The 25,410-nt window shown below is 42.7% G+C and overlaps 1 protein-coding gene and 1 long non-coding RNA gene across 3 annotated transcripts in view; one reads left to right on the top strand and one right to left on the bottom strand.

The window, feature by feature from the left end:
* Nucleotides 1–21,521, bottom strand: part of LOC138503322 (regulator of G-protein signaling 17-like) — a 103,755-nt gene extending 82,234 nt beyond the window's left edge. Inside the window, exon 1 of one of the 2 annotated variants that reach the window (XM_069622951.1) lies at nucleotides 21,368–21,521. The gene's annotated coding sequence lies outside the window, so the exon portion shown is untranslated. Of the gene's footprint in view, nucleotides 1–5,183; nucleotides 5,270–21,367 lie in introns of those variants that run through there. The other variant, XM_069622952.1, reaches the window with a different exon arrangement.
* LOC138503324 (uncharacterized) lies at nucleotides 162–9,116 on the top strand. The gene is made up of 2 exons (XR_011279616.1): nucleotides 162–4,373; nucleotides 5,206–9,116. It is a non-coding gene; the product is annotated as an uncharacterized lncRNA (long non-coding RNA).
* Nucleotides 21,522–25,410: the final 3,889 nt, after the last annotated feature.

The following is a 25,410-nucleotide window of genomic DNA, read 5'->3' as shown; positions in this document are numbered from 1 at the left end:
CATTTGTGGATAAGCAATCCTCATGATGTGGGGCTGCTAAAGAGTGTTGGAGCAGTGTGAATAAAATTGAAACCTGGTGTGATGTTACCACGGGTTAAGCAGTACCCAATGTCTATGGAGCGGGATGAAGCAATTAACGAGACCATTATGGCGTTGTTGAAGCAAGGCATAATACAACCTTCTGTGTCAACATGTATGATTGATTGATTGATATTTTATTTCTATCACGCTCGTATACAAGTGTTTCAGAGGGCGACAAGGTAAGGGAGAACAAAACAGCGATCTTACTAGGCCCAGTGCCATTGAGAACGCGCAAGTGCATGGGAGAGGGGGAGGGGAAAAGTGCATGGAAGGTGGGAGAGGTGGAAAGTGCGAAGCAGAGGAGAAACAGATAAATAACAATAAATAAATAAATAATAAAGGCAACAAACAGTGGTAATGCAGCCAGCAATTTGCAAGTGCTAGGTTTAAGGCAGCAGGCAGGGTAGGTCTGATAAGTGCAGGAAGAAAAAGGGGGGCTGCATGGGTACAGATACAGACCCCAGTGCAAGGGGTGACCCGGAGGCAGTGCGGGAGGGTGACAGGATGAGAAGGTACCTGGGCCAAAAGGACAGAGGGTGGCTAGGTGCACGGTGTCAAGAGAGAAGAGATCAGCAGGGGAGAGGGAGAGAGAAGGTAGAAGAAAAGAGGAACATCTTGAGGTGCTTCCGGAACCGGAGATGGTTCACCTCAAGTTTTAGAGTGGCAGGGAGGCTGTTCCAGAGGGAGGCCCCAGCCGAAGACAGAGATCTACCCCTAGCTTGTTTATTAGAAAAAACGACTGACCCTGAGTGAGTTGGAGGTAGAGGAGCAAAGAGCTCGAGAGGGGAGGTATTTACGGAGGGATAGCTGAAAGTAGTTTGGACCCAGGCCCCAGAAAGCCTTGTGGACAATGCAGAGGGTTTTGAATTTAATCCTTGCATTCACTGGGTGCCAGTGGAGAGATTTCAGAGCTGGAGAGATACAATCCCAGGGCTTGAGGCCAAGGACAATTCTCGCAGTCCTGTTCTGGATTAGTTGCAGAGGGCGGAGAGTAGAGGCAGGTAGATTTAGAAAGAGGCTGTTACAGTAGTCCAAGCTAGAGAGAACCAGAGCTTGAGATACCATGAGCTTCTGGGGGAAGGAGTGGAAAGGCAGAGTACCTCTGAGGAGGTGCAGTCGGATATTTGACTTTTTAGAGACCTCAGAGATGTGGGCGGAGAAGGAAAGGGTGGACTCAAAGATGACCCCAAGGTTCTTAGCCTCACAGGTGGGGGTAGGAGGAAGGCCAAGGGAGGCCGGCCAGAGAGTGAGGGGAAAGGATGGCGAAGGTGTGCCGATGAGGAGGATCTCCGTCTTGCTGGCATTCAGACAAAGATCATTGGCGGCACACTAATCTTGAATGGCAAGTAGGCAATCAGAGATGAGAGAGGGAGAGGAGGTGGCAGAGGGCAGCCTGAAAATGAGTTGAGTGTCGTTAGTGTAGCACTGGAAATTTGAGCAGAAAATCTACCCTGTGAAGTAAGCGAAGCGAAGGGGGCCATTTGGAGGATGGTCAATGATTTGCACCCCCCCCAATAATATTGTTGAGGTGTAATTTCTGGTGGTACACAATCCTGCTACCCTTCTCTGTAATAGACCTATTGGGTTGGCCCACTTCACAGTGATTGATTTTTAAAAAATGATTTTTCTCTGATCCTTACACTCCGATTCTCAGTACCTCATGGTGATTACATATCGTGGTCAAAGATTCGAGCACACAAGGTTGCCCCAGTGCTACTGCGAATCTCTGAGTGTCTTTAACAGGGTGTTTCAAATGGATTTGGGGAATCTACATGTGTCTAGTACTGTAATTCAATAGGTGGACGATGTATTAGTCTGTAGCACTTCAGACGAGCAGTGTTGAGGAGACTCAATTATGCTCCTCACCCTGCTCATGGAGAAGGGGTACTAAGTGGACAAAGAGAAATTGCAGTACGGCCATACAAAGAAAGTATATTTGGGGCAAGTAATATCACCTGCGGGAAGGAAGGTAATGCCAGTGACTACAGTTCAGCATACGTCTCAGCTAGTCACAGTAAAACAGATGCAGCAGTTGTTGGGGCTCTGTAACTAATTTAGATCATGGGGCCTAAGGAAACACAGAAGGTGAAAGGTCAAATAAAGTGATCTGTGGAAATGGGGACTTGCTTCCGAGAACTCAAGGTGCAATCAGAAATACTCTGGACTTTGCCACCACGAATGATGAGAAACCATATTATTTGTATTCACATTCAAATGGGCAGGTGATGACAACGGTCCTGACCCAGCAAACATCGCTGGGGTACAAACCTTCAGCGTACTACAGCGGACTCCTAGACCCATTTAGGCAGAGACAGTTCCTATGTGAACAAGTTCTATCGGCAGTGGCTTTTGCTATACAAATTACTTCAACTATTACAATGGGTTGTCAGGTGACATTGTGCGTAGAGCGTGCGGTCTTCGTGATTTTGGAGAAATGCAAGTCAACGTTGACAACCCAAAGAGTATCAGGATATGAGGTTATTTTATCAAATGCATCGATACATCCCGTGCAGTGTCACCTAGTCAATCCTGTGACATTTGTAGCCGAACCAGTGAAACCTGAGGACACTGTTCATGATTGTGCCACTTATGAGGGAGAAGAGGAAGGAAGAATCAATGTTAAAGAGAATGGCCTGGAGGGGATTGAGGTACCTTTCGTTGATAGGTCCTTAACCATAAAACAGGACACTGGTGACAGACATATGGGTGCAGCTGTCGTGGGCTTTGTGGACGGGAAATACCTGGCCAGAATGATGAGACGATTACTTTCGCATTACTCCGCACAAGTGGTGGAACTAGTTGCACTGTACATTCTGCGTTATCAAGATGGCAGAAAAGAGGGCTTAGGAGGTCAACTGGGTCCCCTGTCCAGCATGCTATGTTGCTCACCTGAATATTCGAAGCATTAACTTTGTCCGCAGAGATAGGGTTAGTTAAATGAACTACATATGCTAACTGTACTAATCAAATAGCTCTCAGGAATGATGCCGCAGACAAGGCAGTGTAGGAAGCAGCATATTTACCATTTACAGATTCCCAGAAACTGTAAGCCATGTCCCAGTTACCAGCCTCATGCATTGCTGTTCCTGTGCTTCAATCATAGAAATGAAATGGAAATCCCCTAGAGATGAGCTTTAGCTCTAGAAGAAGAGAGGATGTGTTCTCTCACTCATGGATTTGCTATGGGGACTGGAAGTGACAGGGAAGGTAGTAATGACTGTAGAGCTGCTTATTTTGGCTCTAGAGCAATTACACTCCCCGTCACAGAATTCTTGGCGACAAATCGCTGCAGAGCTCCAGGAGGAATGGTTTAACCCTACCGACAAGAAGAGGTAATTCGGTTCATAGGGAGTTGTGTAGTGTGCAAAGAGATCAATCCCGGAAATACCATGAGGTTGGTAAGGAGGGTCTTGCCTAGGGCATTTGGCCCATTCAAAGAACTCTCCAATGACTTTGTGGACATGACTACAAGGTGCAGTAACTTCAGATATTTGATCTTGGTGGCTTGTTAATTCTACCAGTGGCTTTAGGTTGGTCCCTGCATACATCCTGAGGCTAAATCGGCAGCAGGATTTCTGGTGAGAGAGGTGTTTCCGCAGTAGGGAATTTGTGAGGTCCTAAATCCTGACAATGTAACCCACTACTTTAATGCCTTGTTTGCAGAAATTACTTACTTTTCGGACTCATGCACAGGTTGTGCTCGTTTTACCACCCGCAGGCCCACAGGATTGTGGTGAGGCTCAGTGGTGTCCTTACACCCCATGTAGCCAAATTATATAATGAATTGAAAAACCCTGGCACCACTGCCTTCCACTTGCCTTGTTTTATTTGATAAACCAGCAAGGAAAAGGCAATCACTTAAGCCCTCATGAAATCGTGATGGCGTAGGTTAAACACACCTCTGTCACCTACACGCACGGCATCAGACACACACAAGATAGAAGAGACCCTAGGAGAGGATTTTAGAGTGTCATTATAATTATAAGAAAATTAAGGCTTTGAAAAAAGTGTTAAGATTATTTCTTCACAGGTTGTGCCTTCTCACAAACAGACAACAGGAGAATACTGCATGGCTACCAACGATCAACGCAAGACACAGCTGCTCCCGGGAAATTGAATCTTTGTCCACACCTTTGAGCGTCGCTGGATTGAACAGCGTTTCCATGGACTTCATCGAGCTATCTACTCATCTCCGACTGCTGTGAAGGTGGAGGGCAACAAGAATTGGATTCATCTCAGTGCTGCATGAAGAGCTAGCAGCACCCATCCAGCAGCACAGGAGCAGGAATAAAGTTAGTTACGCCCTAAAGACTCTCCATTAATTCCAATTCAAAGGGGGGTGCTAGCGAAGTTCCCAAGTTTGAACCTTTTTGTTTAGAAAATGAATGTCCAAATTTGTAAATTGTGTGAAAATGAGTGTTTTTATGGTTTGTATGGTCCTTTTGTAATCATGTCTAAAGATAGCAACTAGCGTAAATACAGAAAGTTTAAATGTGTCTAGTGTTGTGGAATTCGAATTTGAAGAGATCATGTCAAGGGGAATAATAAGTGTTGATAGTGATTTTTTGGATAATGGGGATGATGAACTAGATCCCACAACAAATGCACATGGTTTCACAGCAGATACCATGGTATAGCCATAAGAGAAATGTGGGAAGAGAGAGAACCGTAGGATATTGCTACATCTGCTCTCTCATCCCCCATACTTTTGGCATACATAGGGTATTCATCCAGAGTGAGGTAGAGGTGGCAGACGCACTATGTCTAGTGCACCTTGCCTTCTGCAGGGTCTGAGGGCAGTTTAAACGGCAGTCAATTATGACATTAATCATACCAATCGATGAAGACTGTTCAGTTGCCGGTCATAAAGAGCAGAAACACATACACTGTGCTCAAAGAACCCAATTGACTCTGGAAGGGGCTATTTTTTCTAAAAATCAATGGGAGCAAGTGGTGAAGAGTTGCAGAGTTGGAGGATTTAGGGGATTGTAAGAAGGGGTGGCACAAATAAACCAAGAATGCGGGAATGTATGGAGAAGTTACTTGTAACATCTGACGTGGCTCAAAGAGCAATAATAACCTGTACAAATACTGACACTTACCAATTTTTCTCTTTGTTTCAAGGTCGATGGAGTGGTGCCTGTAGGCACAAATCGGAACTACATCTGTACACTTCGCATCACTGATCTGGCTGGAGGTGCGGATACTCTTCTAGATAACTCCTGGACCTGTGGACAAACGCATACAGGTAGTTCCCTCTAGCCTGGTGAGGTGTGTGCAGTTTCTCTACCCTTCACGTGCCAGTTCTCGTCATCCAAAATGAACATCTAGTTTTACCCGTCCAATGCTGAAGTTAAATGTGTGCCCCCTTTGTCCCCTGTGCCCCGTTCACCCCTTTCATCATTTTATATGGACAAACCAATGACTTTGTTCGACTAAAATCAGGAACAATTGCAACGTAGTAGACAATCCAATTACCTCGCAGCAGCATCATCCAAAGTTTTAATGGACATTCCTAATAAATTTCGACTGTTCAGCCACATCGAGAGTTTCTTTGTGTCCATTCTGCCATCTGGTGTCCCAAGCAGCAGCAAATTCCAAATGGCTCCAGGTGACCAGGCACAGACGTTTGCTATTCGTCAATGCATCCGAAAAAGCATTTAGTGGCATTAGGGAAGAGCTCTGGGCACTGAGGCTATTTACTTGCAGAACCGGCACATACTTGACCTCCTAACAGCAATGGAGGGTGTGGTGTGTGAGAAGATTGGGAGTATCTACTGCACATTTGTGCCTCCCAATGATACAGAGAATGGTACCCTGACACGGACTATTGCTACCTTACATAAACTCATGATCATGGATAATGAAGCAGGAATTACAAAAGACTCATGGTACTCTCTGTTTTGTTTGGTACCATCTTGGATGAGCCTTGCTTTGAAGATCTTCTTACCTGTCTTTGTCTTTTTTCTTACTCTTTTTTCTTCCTGTCAAATGCTCTTACGATGTTGTTCTGCCCAGGTACCGGAAGTAGCTGCCATGTTCACTGTGACCATGACCTACATATTAGGCAACTTGGTCTCTTTTCAAAATTCCAGTTTGGGTTTAGAAAAAACATGGGCACTCCACTCATTGCCACTATACTTGTGTATCTTTTGTCTAACACACACAATAAAGACGCGGGGGAGGTCTATAGGGATTCACTAGATTTATCTAGTGCATTTGATTGTGTGGTGGGAACCCATTTGTGGAACAAACTCCTCAGCTGGGATGTACCCAAAAAGCTGGTTCAGTTCTTTTCATTACTCCACTCTGTCACTTCTCTGAGGATGAGCCTTATGTGGGAGGGTTCTTTGTCTACCCATATATATACTTGCGTGTGTCTGAAGTACGACTGTACAGTTGCCCCTGTCCTCTTCAATCTGTATGTGCGAGATGTGTAATATCTGTGGAGGGGTGAGATGATATCATTGGCTAGATTGGGCAGCCTTCACGGATGACTTTATTTTCTTTGATCGAACAGCCAAGGGCCTCCAATACAAATGAAATCTATTTGCACAGTAGTGTACCAATAATAATTTATCCCCTAATGGGGGTAAATATAAAATTGTAATCTTCTATAAGAAACAAAAGATCATTAATCACTTCTCATGGAATCTAGGTGGGGAAAGATTTGAAAATGTGGACTCCGTAAGGTATTTGGGCTATAATTTGAGCAATCGGTCTTCCTGTGTTACTTGGAAGGCAGGCCTTATGAGTCGGCTCTCCCCTTTGACCTCTCAAATTAAATGTCTATAGAAAGGCATGCACGTTTTTCTATTCTACCAATGTAGCGTTTTTACTTGGAAAAACTTGTGCTATTGTATGGACTAAATTTCTGCCTACTAGATTTGGGGGTTTATCTAAATAGTGTAAAAGGAAAACTGTGGAAACAGGTTTTGGGTCTTTCTGACGCTATCCCCAACTCTATCATCAGGCATGAATTGTGCCTTATCTTGCTTAAGGCACGTTATATTTAGTGTATACTGGCTACCTATTCTAAGATCCTCTGTCCACCAGTTTATAGACTTTACATGGGTCTGTCCAGTATTATGAAAGCATCCTCAGTTCTCTCTGTTAACCACTTTATAAAGAGAATGCAGTATATTCTGATTTATATTGGTGGAGCGGAAGAGGAATAAGTCTATCATTCTGGATATCAAAAGGCTAAATTGAAAAAACTAGACTGTGTGGAAACAGTTGATGCAATTTATCTGTATAGTACATATACTGAATGTGCTAAATTTGAACATAAAATTGAAAGTATCCCTCGATAGCTACAGAGGTTACCTTGTAATAAAGTTTGTGAGGGTTATCTACGCTTTCACCTCAACCAATTTCACTCCAAGGAATGTATCTCACATTGGAAAGGTCAACAACCTCTTCTTGATAACATTCATTGCAGGTTCTGTGAGAGTACGTATGACCAGGAACCCCTCAAGCATTGGTCACTGTTTGTCCTTATTTTCAGGAAAATAGAGAAAGATTTTTCAAACAATGCACTCCAAGGGAACATGACTTCTATACCTTTCCTGGTCCCTGTTAATGTGGGGCCATAACGTCTCACTTATTTTATCGTTGTATCAATTTTTGTCATTTATATAATGAGAATTATCTATTTTCTATTTTCGTTTTTTCTGTTTTGTATCCATATATCTTTTTTGTGTGAGGTTGCTTTGGTAACTTAAATCACAATTACAAAATCGATTAAAAAAACAGATGGCTGTGACCCTGTTTAATGCTAGAATACCTACCAATGGGAATTGAGACTGAAACTGCTTTGTGTCCTCCATCAGGTCAGGGTAATTGTGTGGAGCGGTGAGTAGATTGTGGGCATAGTGAGGGGACGAGTCGGGCTTGTTCAGCGGAGGAGTGTGTCCATACTCGGACTGATGTTAGAGATGGTTGTGGGGTTTTACCCCAACAAGATGATTATGATTTGTTAGTTAAAGTATTAACTAAAGGGGGAAATGTTGGGGTGGTCATGATAGGTCCATGAGCAAGGGGGGTTTTATGTTGCACACGCCATATTGATGACTAGGGATACGCTGACCTGACTGCGATGTTGCAACTTCATATGTATCAAGTGTAGTTCATTATGGATGGGATAGGTTACTGTACTGTTACTTTTTGTTTAGAGCTGATACATATTAGCTTGCACATGTGCACAAAGATAAAACATTAAAAGCACCAAATGAAACAAATACAATTGACACATGGGGTGCTCTGAAGTACATGGAAACACAGAGGCAGGGAAGGTTTGTATTGCGCATGCAAGGAAGAGGGCTGGCCAGAGAGAACCCAATGTGAAGAAAATATGACAGTTACTAAACATGAATGCACACTGATATAAATAAATAGGGAATTTGTGAATCTAAATGTAGTGGGATGTTTACAAATGGATTTAAACACAGCAGTCAAGGCTGTCTGCAAAGTGAACTTTGACCTTTGAGAAACTGGTTCTGCAGGATTTCAGAGGTCAGAGGATAGGTAAATAAGTCACTTCAAACATCACGATCAGCTCATCTGAAGGAGCCGGCCATGGGTTTTATGGTCTGATAACTATCGCAGACGGTTTATGTAATCTCTTGAATGCATGGGGGCTTGACAAAGGGGTTTTGCTATTTGTTTTTGGCCCACAGTAAAACACAGGGTGTGTCAATGCCCAAGGCTAAAGTGATTGAAATACAGGAGTTTCAATTTTATTTTCAGATGTGCTGTGCACGATGAAATGGCAGTTTTTTAGATTAGAATGTTCCAATAGAACCAGTGACCTGGAGGATGAGATAGTTATCGTTAATTTAAAGAGAACATGTTTACCCAGCCTTCTTCCTATCGCTTGAAATATTTCTGAAATCCATGTGCAATTTAAAGTTAAGGTTAAAATGGCTTAGGACAGTAATGTACTATGTTTGCATCCAAATGTTTAACTGAACGATGATGTCATGACCTACCACGGACATATAATAAAATCAGGTGTGTTCTACACATGAGCTGAAGATGGTAGTAAGATAACAGCTGCCAATGATTATCTAGGAATAGGAGATCGATGGGATTTTTTTGAAGAGGTTTTTGTCCAATCACATGTAGGGGTGGGTTGTAATAAAGTATCTGGAAGTGTGTTAACTGTTGCAAATTTGTAAAATTGTATGTAAGATGTCAACAGATGTGGTTTGTAGAGACGTGGGGGTTAGTTTGGTTCTATAGCACTTTCTAACTGCTCCCTGAATGATTGTGCAATAATCTTGCTTTACGTACAACATGTGCACTTGTTCATCAGGTGGTGGGCCTGCTTGGATTGAGGTGATTAAGGGGCCCACCCCTATATACCCCAAACACAACAGACACTGATGCAAACACAGCAAGCTCTGATGCGGATACAGCAAACACCAATGCAGACACAGGCACTAGCACAACTGAATACAGTAACACCATGGAACGTGAACATATTGCCACAAGCACCCACACCTAGGATAGGGGGTGTGACAGTAGTGGGAGGGAACACATTCACATGTACAGGACTGGACATATATCCACAATAGGACAGCCTACAGAAAGACTTAATGTGCTGCATTCTATCGATTACACCAGACCCACAAGAGGAACCGAGGGTTGGAGTGACCATAGGTGACAAAACATTCTTCTTTCTAGAAGATATAGGGGCAACTCGATACTATGTTAAAGAAGGGAAGTTCTCAATGTCAGGCATTGCCGTGAATGCACAAAGATTTTCTAGAGCAACGACTGCAGTTCCTTTTACAGACTCTTTACCTATTACTACTGGAGAACACGACATGTCTTTGCCATTATTATATTCCCTCAAAACACCAGTTAACATATTAGGGAGAGAGTTGATGAGCAAATTAAACATGACCATATAATTACCCTCATCAGGGGATAATATGTTCTACACCAGGGATACATTATGTGAATGCACAAGAATGCTTAACAACATTTTATGGCCAGGAAGCACAAAGAGCCGTGCCATTGAACCCGGAGGTATTTCATAATGGGGTACACATATTGTTAGCATGGCTTCCAAGAATATAGGATAGACTAATGTAGTTATCCACAGAGTTCTGTTTCAACCAGAAGTAACCTTGGACGTGGAGGAAGGGCAGACAATTACAATTGAATTAGAAGCAGCAATTGTGAGGGAAGACAGAGTCATTCTGCATGGAATTGATGAAGAAGAGTCAAACTGGACAACAGTGATAGCTCTTGACAAAGGGCAAAGATTGACTGACTTAACAGATGCATACTTGTTTACAGCTGCCTACTCAGATTACGAGATTCTGTTTACTTTAAGTCTTACATATCAGTTAAAGATTGAACATAGGGACATAGGGGACCCCAGAGAATGTCACTAATAGAAAAGCTACCGTCCTTCCTCAGAAAGATTTGGCAAATGTACCAAGCACTTTGTGGACCAGCAGTCCATATGACGTTAATCTATTGAAAGGAATGGGGGCAGTCAAAATTAAATTGAAAAGGGGAGCTATTCTACCTCAAGTGAGACAATATCCCATGTCAAAAGAAGCTGATGAGGGTATCTATGAAAATGTTGCTGCCTTGGCGCGTCAAGGGATATTAGTGCCTTTGGAATCCACATATAACATGGCTGTGTACCAGTGAAAAAAGTGATGGGAGGGTCGTGGAGATTTATCAAGGACTTATGCCCCCTGAACAATATTGTTGAGGCAGAGTTTCCATTGGTTCCAAACTCAGCCACAATATTATGTAACATCCTATCCAAAATCAATTTTTTACAGTGATTGATTTAAAGAATGCTTTATTTTCCATCCCCATGCATGAACAATCCCAATATTTGACATAATGTACTTACAGCAGGATTAAACTACAACACACTTGATTACCACAGGGGTATTGCGAGTCCCCCTCTGTATTCAACTGCGTGCTACAGATGGACTTGGGAAACATACAACTTGACAGCACAGTGATACAATATGTAACAATATGTAGATTACATTTTAGTGTGCAGCAACAGAGAGGAGTGCAGGAAAGTCTCAATAAAAAATGATGACAGTGCTGGCAGAAAAAGGGTACAAAGTTGACAAAGAAATATTGCAATATTGCCAGGAAGAAGGACCGTATTTAGGACAGCTAATATCAAAAGAAGGAAGAAAGGTGATACCTGAAACAGCAGAGGCAATCATGAAGACACCTAAGCCAGAGATAGTGAAAGGGTTACAGCAATTTCTAGGCCTTTGTAACTATAACAGGACATGGGTTTTTCATTACAGCACGTATGTCAGACTGATTTTAAAAGGACTCAAGAAGGCACATGGTGAAAAAACAGTTATATAGCCTGGAAAGGCGAGATGATAGATTTCTTGAATGAATTGAAGCTAGCAATTAGCAAAGCTCCCGTCTTAGGGATCCCCGATTACAATGAAGAATCATTTTCTTTTCCCATTCAAATGGAGTAGTGATGATGGCTTTCCTTGCACAAAAAACTACCATGGGACACAAACGACTAGCATTTTACAGTGGTGTCTTAGATCCAGTAAGGAGAGGTCATTATCCCTGTGAACAAGCATTGGCAGGAGCAGCCTTTGTGATTGAGAAATGTGCCGCATAACTATGGGATGCACAGTTACATTATATGTTAATCATGCCCTATTTTCTATACTTGAAAAGCAGAAAAGCACATTGACCCCACAGAGAGCCTGCGGTTATGAAGTAATTATATCCAACACATCCATTAAAATTGTCAGTTGTCGAATGGTGAATGCAGCCAGATTTATAGCAGTACCAGTAAAAGAAGGAGATACTGTGTGTGATTGCACTAATTACACTGAATGCCATGATGAGATGCCACATGTAAAAGAAAATGCCCTGGGAGGGGAGATAATTCTCTTAATTAAGGAGTCATCGTCAAGAGACCAGAGCACTGGTGAAAGGCACAGCAGGACAGCTGTAGTAAAATCAAAACTGAATGATAGCTTTGAGACAGTAGTGACAAGTGTGTAATTGCCTGTGCATTTCTCAGCACGAGCAGCAGAATTGGTAGCCATGATTTTGGCACTCAAAGCACATGAAGAAGAGACAGTAGCAGTGTAGACCAACTATGCCTACGTGATGTGAACAGTACACACAGGACTGTCACATTAGAAGAGGCATGGCTTCTTATGTGCGGACCGCACAACAGTGCAGATGCACCGCTATTCGGCAGACTCACAGACACACTCCAACTCCCATCGTCCATCGACATGGCAAAGTGCGCAGCACACACTAGATATGCAGATTTGATTTCTCGGGGCAGTGAGAACACTGACCGTGAAGCAAAAAGAGCAGCTTTTTCAGAAATATCTGAAATTATGACTGTGCCGAATAAATACACAAATGCACGCAACATGACGATGAAGGAGACTTTTAACATCCTACGCATTGCACAAATTACCAAATTACAGGGAAGAGCACCACCAGAAGAGCAAGAGCTATGGAAAGAAAGGGGAGTGCTCATTGTCCCCCACAGATGCAATGTGGCACCAGGGCAGCACCAGGAAACCAGTTATGACTCTAGGGGTGCTTAAAGTAGCTTTAGACCAATTGCATCAGACAGCATACACATCAAGAGTGACTTGCAGTACTGATTTTGGAGGACTAGTCTGTCCTGAATATGACCGAACACGTCACAGATTTAGTTGTAAATTGTTTGACATGGCAGAAGTTTAGCACTGGCCATACTTTGTGAACAGTGCCAGGAGCAATACCCTGTCTTACTGGATCATTTCAGCATTTACCTATGAACTTTCAACATATGCTAGTAGTCATGTGTCCCTTTTCCCGATGAATGGAAGCAGGTCCATGTACACATCTGGATGCCACATGTGGTGTGAATTTCCTCATGCATGAGGTATTTCCAGGATGGGAAGTGTGTGAAGTGCTCCGGTCTGACATGGACCACATTTTGTAAATGAGGTATTAAACACATCAAAATCCTGTTGGGTATTAAACGTAAATTCTCGCCTGCTTACCACCCCACCCACAGGCAAATGGAATCTGTGAATGTCTCAACGGCCTCCTAAACAAGCGAATTGCCAAAATAAAAAATAAAACACTGAAAAAAGGTTATCTCCATTGGCTTCCTTTGGCCCTATCTGCATTATGCAATCAGCCCAGCTCCGACCATCACCTGACTCCACATGAGCTGGTGACGGCACACTGAATGCACACACCCCTTGCTCCTCCCAATCAAACTCACACTGATGCAGAGAATGCAGCTACTCTGTTAGGGCAAGAAATGCATGATTATTTGATAGCTATAACTGAGCCTCTTAAAGGCATGCCTCGATAGCTATGGGTCGCGGCAAGGGGAATCTAAAAAGACTGCTGAAATAAATTACAAGCTGATCCCAAAGACCTGCTCAAACAGCTAGTACTATTCCCAGGGGCCAAGGCCCTGTGCAGGAATTTTACAAGACGGTGGCACAAGCCCTATTTTGATGGACTGATCATAGTTGAAGCAGTTACACAGACAGCAGTGAAACTCCAAGAAAGGAAGCCCTGACTGCACCTTTCACAACATCAAACTCTACAAATGAGAGACCCCCCTGCCTGCCAACATCAAGCACGAAGGTTAAGAAGACATGGCAAGAGTCCAAACAAGATCAATGACAAGGGTCAATCTGCATCAAGAAGAATTCAAAAAGGAATTCCGTAGAAATATACAGAAAAGATTATTCAATGTCTTTTCAACTAGGCTTGCTTGTAATAAAGCTTGAATATTCCACAGTAAAAAAGTAAATAACAAATGTTGCTGATAACATATAGCGTTTTCTTGGTATTATTCTATTTAATGGAATTGTATCCCTTTTTTGAGCATGGAACATCTGTTTCGCTGTATTTTGGTTTAATATAAAAGCCTACATTATTTTAGAAAGAAGTTTCCTTTCAAAACTAACATTTTTATTTCTGTAAATACCCACTCTTTAAAGAAAGTTTAAAGGACTTCTTCTGGCGGAAACAATGGGATTATTCAATACTGTTAGATATTCTCTTTTAGACGGAATAACACTTCCAATGATTTGCAAAAGCAAGACACATTAGCAATTATGCTTATAGCAAACATTTGTACATTTTTTTGCCTTTATTTTATTATTCTTAAGGCATTAATAGAGCGCATTGCTTGTTACATCTTGCACTCTGCCTGACAAGAGGACAATTTGAAAGACAATCAACTGTTATAAAATATGTGACCTCAGCAGATTTCCCCCACATAGATAACTATATAAAGGAGTAACACATGATGGATACATTTGAAGCACATCTGATAGATAAAGCACCTCCCAGCAAGGTGCTAAATTATACCCTGACAGGTCCAAGAATAGGGGCGGTGCAGACAGTGGCTCATGAAATGTTAAAATGCAGGGATGCCCAGAGAAGTCTGATATGTTATTGTTTTAATAGGCCACAATTGCAAATAACTGGAAAAGCATTCTTCTCTGGGAAATGGGTTGACGAGTAATCGGATGTGGAGCAGCGGCATTGGTGTCTGCATTCAGAGATGCAATTGAAAATGCAGATAAAGTCTGTCATAAAGAATGGAAACAAACTGGTAAACTTTTAACATGGGTTTAAGATGAACAAGGACTTCTACCCATTACTAAAATACAAGCACCAAAATTATGTTGAGGAAATATTGGCCCAGTGAAAGTTGGCAATAATGAGAGATGCAAACGCATCATGGATATACCTGGTATGACATTTGGCACTGCTGTACTTATGGTCCCCTATTGGGCCTGTGGTTAAAAAGCCTATATGCAGCTCCCTCCAAATTGGGGAGGGTTGTGTTCTCTGGTGGTAGCCTCACCAGCTCTAGTAGTACCTCAAAGTAAAGTAAAGATTAGTGATTTCTACCGAATGGATGCATACTTAAGAAACAAAATGTCTGTTACTCTTAAACGCAGTAAAAGGGAAAAATATATTCGGCTAAATCAATAGAGACCTATGATGGCATACCAGATGAGCATAAATTGTTCAGTAGGATGGTAGTGTTTTTATGTCCTTCTTTATTCCTGGGCTGCAGGCATCCACAAATGCAAAATTGTTACAAATAACCAGATGCAAGTTGTTGCAAACAATTAATGCAACTGTGAAAGGCTTTAATGTCATAAAAGAGAAGCTGAGGGCAATCAGGCATATGACCCTCCAGAAGGTATGTTCTCAATTTGATAATGGTCATGGAGGGGGTTGAGGGTGCAAAAATGGGGCTTTCTTGTTGTACATATATTTAGCCTCCCACGATGAGGAGAATGGAACCCTCAGAAAGGCGATAGCCACCTTAATAGAACTACACACAAAAATGGTGGAGGAGAGATTAAAAATGATGACTGGTTTGGCTATCTGTTCTCCTTGATGCCCACTTGGCTAGCTAATGCATTCCAAATATGAATAGATATAGTAGTACTGATACTACTGGCTTTCTGGGTTCTAAGAATAGCAATACACTGTTGCAAAAAGGCTGCCAATGGGGCAGTTGGAATCGAAATAGTAATAAACCTGGATACTCACATACATGAGTATACCCAAGTAGATGACCTGCCTCGTACCCAGGCATTGAAAAGTACTATCGCCCCTCCACGATCAAAATGTATTTGTCCTCAGGACCCTCACAATTTCAGAGAGCCCTGGGTATATTGTGATTATAACAGGGAATGCTACTATATGACCTGGTGCAGGGGCGAATATGTCAGTGATAGAGGTCCCTGTTGGGTGTGACTAAGGTATGGATATTGAAACAGCACTTTGCAGGGAGGGTATGACAGAAGATCTGGTTGAGGACTCGACCAGAGGGGGGGGGGTGTTGAGAGACAGATGAATACCTCATCCGTAGGTAATTCCCCTCCCCCAAACCAGTAGCGCACAGGTGAGAAACGTTACTCACTAAGGAAACCGTATCGTCCATATCCCAGGCAGATACACCAGGAGATGGCATGAGTAAAATCAAACTAACATTGCCACAATACATGTGCAAGCATAAGACACAAAGCAAATATGCACTCAACACGAAGAACGCAAACACTAGGGGATATATGCACTTATACATGAAGAATATTAACCTGGCATTCATATGCATATGAAGGCAACATAAATGACACGCAAATGTAGCTCACTAACATGGAAAAGCGAGAGTAATGGGTAGCCATCTTTTCCAAAATGGAAGCCACAACATGCTTCTAAATAATACAAGGCATCAAGGCTTCACAAGTACTGAAGATGCCGAAATCACAGAAATACAGATCTGTGCAGAACCCAGGCAGTAGCTGGTAATCAGAGCCAAGGTTACTGGGATATTAGGGTGGGTCCAAATGTTAAAGAGAAGACACAAGATAATAATTTCCAGGACGAGAAGAATACTCACCATCTAATTAAAGTCTGGAAGAGCACATCCAACCATTGTGAACCAGGTGCGAGCGATCGGTATACCTAAGAAAACCCCACAATGAATAACTCAAAAGTGTCCCCAGTGGTAAAAGGAACCATAACACTCACACTAATATTAGCTAAAATCTCAATAAATGCAGGGTGAAATCATTCCAAAAGCGGTCTTATCACACGTGACCCGTTATTGAAGAACTCTGTCTAATCATTAGCAATGAACACAGATAGAACACCTACCCCACTTCTCATGCATATTCCCAGAGACAAGGACCCACACAAGGTTGACTACAAAGAAATCACCCTGGCTCATGGCCTATGAATGAGGGACAGTATTTTCTTTAATTGAAGTGAAAGCAGTCCATTGACCTCTCTCCCCCCTACTCCTGCCTGGCACATGTCTTGATGACCTGTCAGTTACCCAAGGTTGGTCAGTAAGAAGCCAACCAATCAGAACCCCTGATCTCATGCCGTCCAGTACGCATTATGCCAACCAATCGTTTATTGTACAGATAATATATTTTTACTATTATCAATTTAGAGGTGGTCTCGGGACTAGCCATCAGATTATTGTTGTCCAATCAGTTTAACCCTTATAGAATGTATATGTCGTCAATCCCTTTAACCAATCCCCGTAAACTGTCGGTTTTGGTAGCTAAGATTACAGTATGATGTCAGTTATGACAAATAGTGAGTATACAACCTATTGTGTTTGATAAGCATGCTGAGAGTGACAGCCTTTTATGCTTGTATGCTGTCCCTGCTTTATTTGGATGTTAATAAAGCTGGGTTTTGCCTTTCATTTTGTCTGGGTTTTTCTGGCTCCTGATCCTCTTAGTAAATTTGGGATTCCCAGGCTGTCTTAACACAACGGTGGGTACGTTTCACATTAGTCCGCACTGTTGTCATGGCAATGGAGAGGGTGTTTTATGTTATAGTACGGTACTGCCAGGGCAATAGAAGTGTGTTTCACAATGTAGTGCAGTACTTCTATACACATGGTGGCATTGTTTCACGATAAAGTGTGGTCTCTATATGCGGATATCAACTCAAATCTGGAGAAAAAAAAGCTTGAAGATGCTCACTGGTTTGAACACATGGGTAGAGAGTGAATTGGCAAAAATAAAGACAAACTGTCAGACCTAACGGAGAATGCAATGAAGGTTACGAAACCCTGGGACGAAATGGACTGGATAGTCACAACTGACACTATGTGATCTTCAGCGTATCCAAGTCCATTCTTGATGACCGACAAGAAGCAGGGTCAATTGGCAAAACACCTGGTAAAATTCCCAAACTGGAAGCTGCAGAAACAATTATTTAGAGTGAGCCTGTATGTGGTTCACACAGGGGAGATCCTGTCCAGAAGAGGTCTGGGCTTAAATGTGACTGCTTTATGCAATGTATGCAAAAACGCCTAAGAGCAATCCTTAAAACACCTGTTAATGGAATGTCAGGGAACATGGGCAGTGAGACTGGTGTTTTTTGGAAGATTTGGGCTGGGAAAAACGCGCTTCCTGCCGGACATGTGCTGGGACAGATTGGTCTCAGGCCAAAATCAGGCTCTCACAGTTGCCGTAGTCCAGGTGTTCGAGAGAAGTCAGATAGAGATCTAATAAGATAGCCATGAACCAAGGTGGGTCTAACCTATAGAGGGAAGAAACCAAAGATCTTTGGAAGATTGATTGTAAAACCCCTAATAATGTTAGTCAAAAGTGGGAAGATGCTGTCACCTGTGATTCGAGGGAAGAGGGGGTGGTAAGGTTGTCTCCTTCGATTCTGTGGAGTTACTCCATTCTTGCAACAACAGCAAAATATTATTCTTCTCTTTTGTTGTTTCTTCTCTCTCTTCTCCCTCTTTCTCTCCTTTTTCACTTTTTAGTTTTAGTCTATACGTAAATAGGATAGTAACATGATTTTATTTGAATTCTTGTGTTCTTAAGTGTTTCTGCAACTGAAGGTTTTTAAGTAATGAGATATTTTATTCTTCAAGACTGATTCGCCAGTAACTTGTATATTTTTGTGATGATTATGAATATGACATTTTGTAAAAGGTTATTTTAACCAAATACAGATTTTTAGAAAAGTGGGGTAGTTCTCTGTGGGCGTGTTTGACATTGTATTGCAGTATTTTAATGACAATAGCGGGTGTGTTTCATGCTGTAGTGCAGCATTTCTATGGCACTGGTGGAATTTTCATATTATAGTGCTGTATTTCTAAACCGATTATGTGGGTGTTTCATGCTATCGTGCTGTTTAGATATGGCAACGGTGGGATACTTAACTTTATAGTGTTTTATTTCTCTGGGCAATTGTGGAGTATTTCACATTATAGTGCAGATTCTCTATGGCAGTGGTGGAGAATTACATTTAATAGTGCAGTATATTTAAATGTTTAACTTTGTTCGTTTTTCAATGGAAATGGTAATGGTGTTACAGGTTATTGTGCGCTATTTTTATGGCAATACTGTGGCATTGCTATTGCAATGGTTGGGGAGTTTCACATTATATTGTAGTATTTCTATTACAATGATGTGTTTCACATTATAGGACAGTATTTCTATGGCAATGGTGTGTGTGGTATTGCTATTGCAATAGTGGGAGTGATTCACAATCTAGTGCTGCGTTTTTGTTGAAATGGTGTGGTGTTTCATAGTGCTGTATTTTATTGCAAAGATGTTGGTGTTTCCCTGTATAGTGCAGTATTTCTATGGCAATGGTGGGAAGTGGTTTACGTTAAAGTGTAGTATTGCTGTGGTAGTGTTGGGTGTTCCACATGTGTGGCATTCTTGCACAGTTATGAGTTTACTGCACAGTACTGGGCCACATCCCATGGAACCAAAATGTTTAGTGTAGCTTGACACACCTACAGCACTTCATAGGAGTATTGCACTATAGTGAGCCTGTAGAATATCCGCTTCATTGCAGCGTACAACACCCGTACAACAACCGAAGCATCTTTAGAGAGTGCACGGTCTTAGCCTTACCATGGGAAAGCTGCACTGTTGCGTGTTCAGATCACTGCACTGCGATTGGGAAACCGCACAGCCATGTGCCACCTATTCTGCATGGCCATAGGAAAACTGCACTGTAGACTTACAACTACAACTGCTGCTCGTCCTTACCATTGGCACACAGAGTTAGAAGAAGGCATTTGTATCACAGGGGCCAATCACAGATCTGAAGCAGCATCACCACAGTAGTGCTGTTCTATATCCTAGCAAAGTGACAGCACTGCCACAGGAAAAACTATACTCTAGAATGCACGTCTCTGCCGATAGTGCTACAGTATACGTTACACATATGTGGCTTTATGCTTGCACCATAGAAGGCAAATATGTGGCATGACTTCTGCATTACCCTTTTAGAATATGGCTGGTTACTACTGCACTATGTGACTAACGCTGCACTACAAGGTGCAACACGGTGACAGTAATACTTTAGCATAGAACGCGAATCTGTGCAGTCGATACCGTCAACAGGAAACACACCTGTGTGTTTAATAACTCACCATATGATGTACATATGTGTCATTATTGCTGCTGTATAGGATGTGGGTCGGTGGCACCATTAATTGCAGGTGGCATCATTAATGCCACACTGAAGTTGGTGTACTATAATGCAGCACGCAAATAGACTGTCAGCCTAGAAGTGCGGTGTGCCAAAGCCACAGAACAGGACATGCCCAATCTCACACTATTACAGACGTCCTCCACCATAGCGCCTCACTTGCCAAGTACACAACAAGCGCTTAGGACAGCTGCACTATTCCGTATGCCAGATCCACAGCATTGCCAGCGGGTTACCGCCGAACAGTGCGCCAAATCCATACCACTGCCACACGGCAGTGCAGGGTGCCAACTAACAGCATTAGTGTAGAAACACAGCAAATCCAGTGAGCCAAGGAGACGGCATTACCATAGATGGCTGCCCGATATGGTAAGTAACCAGCACCGAGGTGCCACATTAATACCGCAACGCAGTGTGCCAAGCACACACAGGCTTTAAAGGGACAGTGCGCTCGAGTGTGACACCCCCACGGCCAGACCGGAAGCATGTCACACCTGAGGCACACCACATTCTAGCGGGATGAAGCACAGCATCCCACTAGACGTGCAGCACTGCCGAATGCACAGCTTTACCATGCGGCTACTGCTCTGTCGGGGGCCACATGCACAGCCTTGCTATATGAATGCGGCGCTGCAGTCAGACACATCTAAACAATAATGCAGCATTACCAGAGACATATCACACAACAGGATATGAGATCCACAACATTGACGTAGGAATGTATCCCAGCAATCTGCCAAATGATCTACCATTACATTGGTTTAGCAATAACACGTTTTGTTACAGCGTTTAAGAGGTAGAGCAATCCAAAACGAAGCACTATATAACACGTGATTTAAAAAGAATTGTAATAACTATTATTAAATCCACATCCTTATCATATGGGCACGGCACTATAGAGGGACATGCCCAAAGCATGCCACGGCGTTACTATATGCTGCCAAACATACAGTCTTGCCATATGAAACTGCACTGTGATGGGCCAAATAAGCAGCATTATCAGATTAATGGTGGCTATTATGATAAACACGTCTGCAGCCATTCCGCGGTGTATTCTGATGGCTCCATGGCAGGCTCCCCGTGATCCCTTCGTGGCTTCTAAAGCTGCCGCACTGTCCCCCTGCACCAGGTAGTAGCGGTGGTCGGGAGGCCCTATACATCCCTCCGCACCATCATCATTCACTCTCTCCCTCTTCCTCCCCTGCCCCTCCCTCCGGCTCATCTCGCACCATCAGCAGCTGTGCCCTCCACATAACGACCCACCCTCTGCACTTACCTCGTGCCTCCATGCAGGTCCCGGTCCTTTCTCCCAGCCTCACACGGCTCCTCTTGTCTGTTTGGGGAAAGCAGCGGAGTGCTGGTTCTGTACCGAGCGTGGGTATTCCTGTCTCTCCCTCTCCCCTCTTCCCCTGCATGCTTCCTTTCCTTCACCTCATCATTCTCAATTTCGCCAGCAGGTGGCAGTGTCTGCCTGTTCATTACTTGCTTGGAATTTGCAGGCAGGCGCTGTTGCTACGCTCTCTCTGGGTCTATCCATTCTGCAAGGAATATTTCCACAGCACCGGGAGGCCACAGAGAAATGTGGGCTCAGGGGATATTTGGTTCCAGGTCTGGTGGATGGTCTCCAACTCACAGCCCACCGGTGTCCCACACATATCGATATTTCTACACCGCTAAACGGGGCATAGGAAGAGAGATGTGGCGGTGGCGCCGTGGCGGGCACTATGGTGAAACGGTCGTGCAAAACAATCACTTTCTCCAGGAACTTCAATGGCAATCGGCCCAATCACTTATTTCAGAAAATCAGAAGGACTATAGTGTGCTCGACGAACCACCCAACCAATTGTAAAATTCCGAATTTCAGTGCTGGAACAATAATTGGACCTGCGTGGGTTATAGGTCGAGAAACACGTGAACGGAGGATAATACAGGGGAAATGCTAGTCTTGGAAGCAAGACCACACAGAGGTTCGAATCCCGGACAGGATATTAGAAACTGAACTCAGGTCTGGTGTTAGGCATTCTATAAAAAAGACCATTAAAACAATGTGGCTGTGGTTCACACTAGTGCAAATGATTTGCACCAAAAGGAGCACTGGCACATTTCCTGCTTTCCCACCAGTACTGTAAATGTTAGGATTGCGTGTCGGAGCTAGTTAGCAGCACTGGGAAAGAAGCAGCTGCACAAAAATGCCGAGGCCTTTTCTGTTGATCCTATTTGCAATTGTATGTGATGTTTCATTTGTAATTTGGTTCTTACATGTAATGTTTTTATATAACCCTCTTGAGGGTTTTGCAAACTATTATTGTGACTAAAGATATTATCCATTTTTGCATAATTTCCTTCAGTGTATTTACCTGTGCAAAGGAGCCCGTGCTTATCGGGAGGCCCTTTATTGATAATAAAATACATAGAGGTAGACTTTTTGATTTAGCCCATTCGACACCCCGATCTAATTTTGTTTTTGGTAGACTTGATCCCAGAGTCCGTGGTTTAAGGGTTTCATGCATCCAGAATACACTGGGAAATCCCTAACGCTCAACCAAATCATTTCATTACACTTTTGCAAATACCAGCGTACTGTTGCTGTGCTTGCTCCACCAAACTCAATGTAGGCCTCCCATGAATACAGCTCCACCCACAAACCTCTGAGAATCCACCAGGACTCGAATTTAGTTCCAACACTAAGTGAAGAGTTGCCAACTAGAACACTGGCAATCCCTTACTATTAAGAGGCAGCATTTAAACAGCTAGGCATTGTATTCTTAGCTATGAAGGCACTGCCACTGCATGCACTGCTTTGGTTGCTGAAGGCGTTATCGCAGTTACTGTTTCTTCTCACAGTGAAGAGAATGTCCCTTCATCAGATGCTGTCAACCTGCAGTTCTTTCACACCACGTTTACTCTCATAATGTGTGGCACTGGTGAGTGCTGCTACTGGATCTGCACTTTTCTTTTAGAATTGGACTGATAATTCGATGGGCACTAACACTACATGCATTCAAGCTTTGCCAAAACCATAAGGTTTCACTTTTATATATTGAAATGCTTTTGCCTGCTGACCATTGTAAGAGGATTCAATTCAGCACTACAGCTAAGTTAACGCCTAGTCTAGAATACTGAATGAAAACCCTTATTGATATATCTTTATGTCCAGTTCATGCGTTCTGGATGACTACCCCTATATAACACCCCTCTCTTGGAATCCCCCTGACCCCACTGAGCCAAGAAGTAGTTCTGTTTTGCAAGTTTAAAAGGTTTATTTGATAATTTAAAATATATATATATCACACTTTATAATAAATTAATAATTGAATAGCACACTTAATCTGATATGATAAAGATCAACAACGGAGAATCTGGCACTAGCACACTTCTTATAATCACTAATGAGTTGACATGAAATGGATAAGGTAGCACACTGGTAAATAGGAACAAAAGTATAATGTGGTAGAGGATGCTTTATGTAAGCTCAGGTGGATGCAATATTCAATGAATGCAGTACAGAAAATACTCAATATGATTTCAACCAAACAATGTAATCACTTTTCTCTGGCAATCCCCTCCCCCCCTTGATGCAAGGCAAGGAAATGGAAGGAAGCACACAGTTCTCAGAAATGCAATCAACTGTAATTCAGTTCAATCCAGCAAACTTAGACTACATAAATTTGAAAACACAGGCCCAAATTGCTTTGATATGTGCTGGCAATGAATTGAAAAGTATGCTAAAATACTTTTAATTCCCTTTCAGAGGTTCAGGGTGATTGGTATCTAGTTAATATTAGTCCAGGCTCACACTAGCAATGATTCAGGAATGATTAGCAGGTTAAACGAAGTTTTGGCAAATGGAAGGCAAGCAGCAGCAGTTTTTACATGTGAAGAAATTTGCAAATCGCGGTAAAATTCGCGGATGCGCCGAGCGCTATTACAGAGGAACCACAAGGACTATCTCTATCGTTTTGGGGTCCTAGGAAAGCCTAGGATCTCAGCTTCCAAATAAAAGTTACTGCAAGTCTCTAGCACAAACGGTTGCGGAGATATGAGCGATTTTGTGAAGGTCGTTTTTCAGATTTGAAATTCTAAAGTTCAAAAAGACAAGTGCAGCTTGCAACTAGAAAATGACAAGTGACAGCTCTACAAATGACAGGTGACAGTTAGGAGGCAGTTCTACTTAGATTAAATAGATTGAATTATATTATTTTAACTAGGAGATTGGTTCTGCACAGTTTTCTAGGTACTCACACTATATTCTTGAGTGAAATGGGCCTCATCACGGATCTGGTCAGGGTTTTAGACTCGCCTCTGGTCTCTGCACTTCACAGTGATCTGGGTCAGCTCTCTCTGGTTCTGCTAACAGGTCAGCTCTACCCTGCTTCTGGTCTGGCCTGATGGATTTGAAGTCTCTATGTTGCTCTCTGAAGGTTGATGAATTTGAAGTCTGGATCTCTGGATGTTGTATGGTCCGGCAGAGCGTCCCGCTGCAGATGGATTTGAAGGTCCCTATCTGTCCTGTCTGTCTGCTTTTATGTGTTTAGAATGTGGGTGTGTTCTAGCATCACTGACCCTACCTCTCTCTCAGCTTCTAATTGGTCAAACTTCCATTTATCATTTGATTGGGGAATGAACTGTGAGTCAGAGGGATGTCATTTTATGGCTTGCAGATAGGACACTCCTCTGTCAGATTGCACACATTCTATATTTGATAATAAAAGACATATTTCACAGTTACACAATTGCTTGAAATTACATATGCATGGTGTGGCTGAATTTAGCCATGTCTCTGTCCAAATCTGCTGTTTCTAAGAGCTTGCATTCAGAAATGGCACATAATTGACTTTTTAACTGATTTTTCACTTTCTGACATTGACCCAACTTTACATACATGTGTGCAGGGAGTATGGACATTAACTGATGAAGTTTCAGATTTTTAACATGCATACATTTAGAGTAATATCCACTTTTCCGCTAAAACCCCCCTGAACACGCCACCGGGTCGAAAAACCTCTTAAAATGTGGGCAGAAAAATCACAAGAATTATGGTATCATTTATAAAATTTTCACATGTCCGCTCTATGAATGATCCATCTTTTTAAAGTTATGTTCTGGCTCCAAAGGGGTGTGGTTTCCTCTCAGCACAAGGTAGAAATACTGGTTTATCCAGTTCTGCCAAGCCAGCTTGCTCTCACAGGCAGTGCCCCTCCCCTTTCCTCAGGAGGAAGCCACTTTTTACGACCATTTACGACTCCTGCCAATAAAACCTTTGCCTGAGCCAGGACAGGGCTTTGTTCAGAGCTCCTGTAGAGCACAGGTAATTCAATT

Source organism: Ambystoma mexicanum, chromosome 11, assembly GCF_040938575.1.
Source record: "Ambystoma mexicanum isolate Mex_15411 chromosome 11, UKY_AmexF1_1, whole genome shotgun sequence".
Taxonomy (NCBI): Eukaryota; Metazoa; Chordata; class Amphibia; order Caudata; family Ambystomatidae; genus Ambystoma; species Ambystoma mexicanum.
This window is presented reverse-complemented; position numbering and strand designations above follow the sequence as displayed.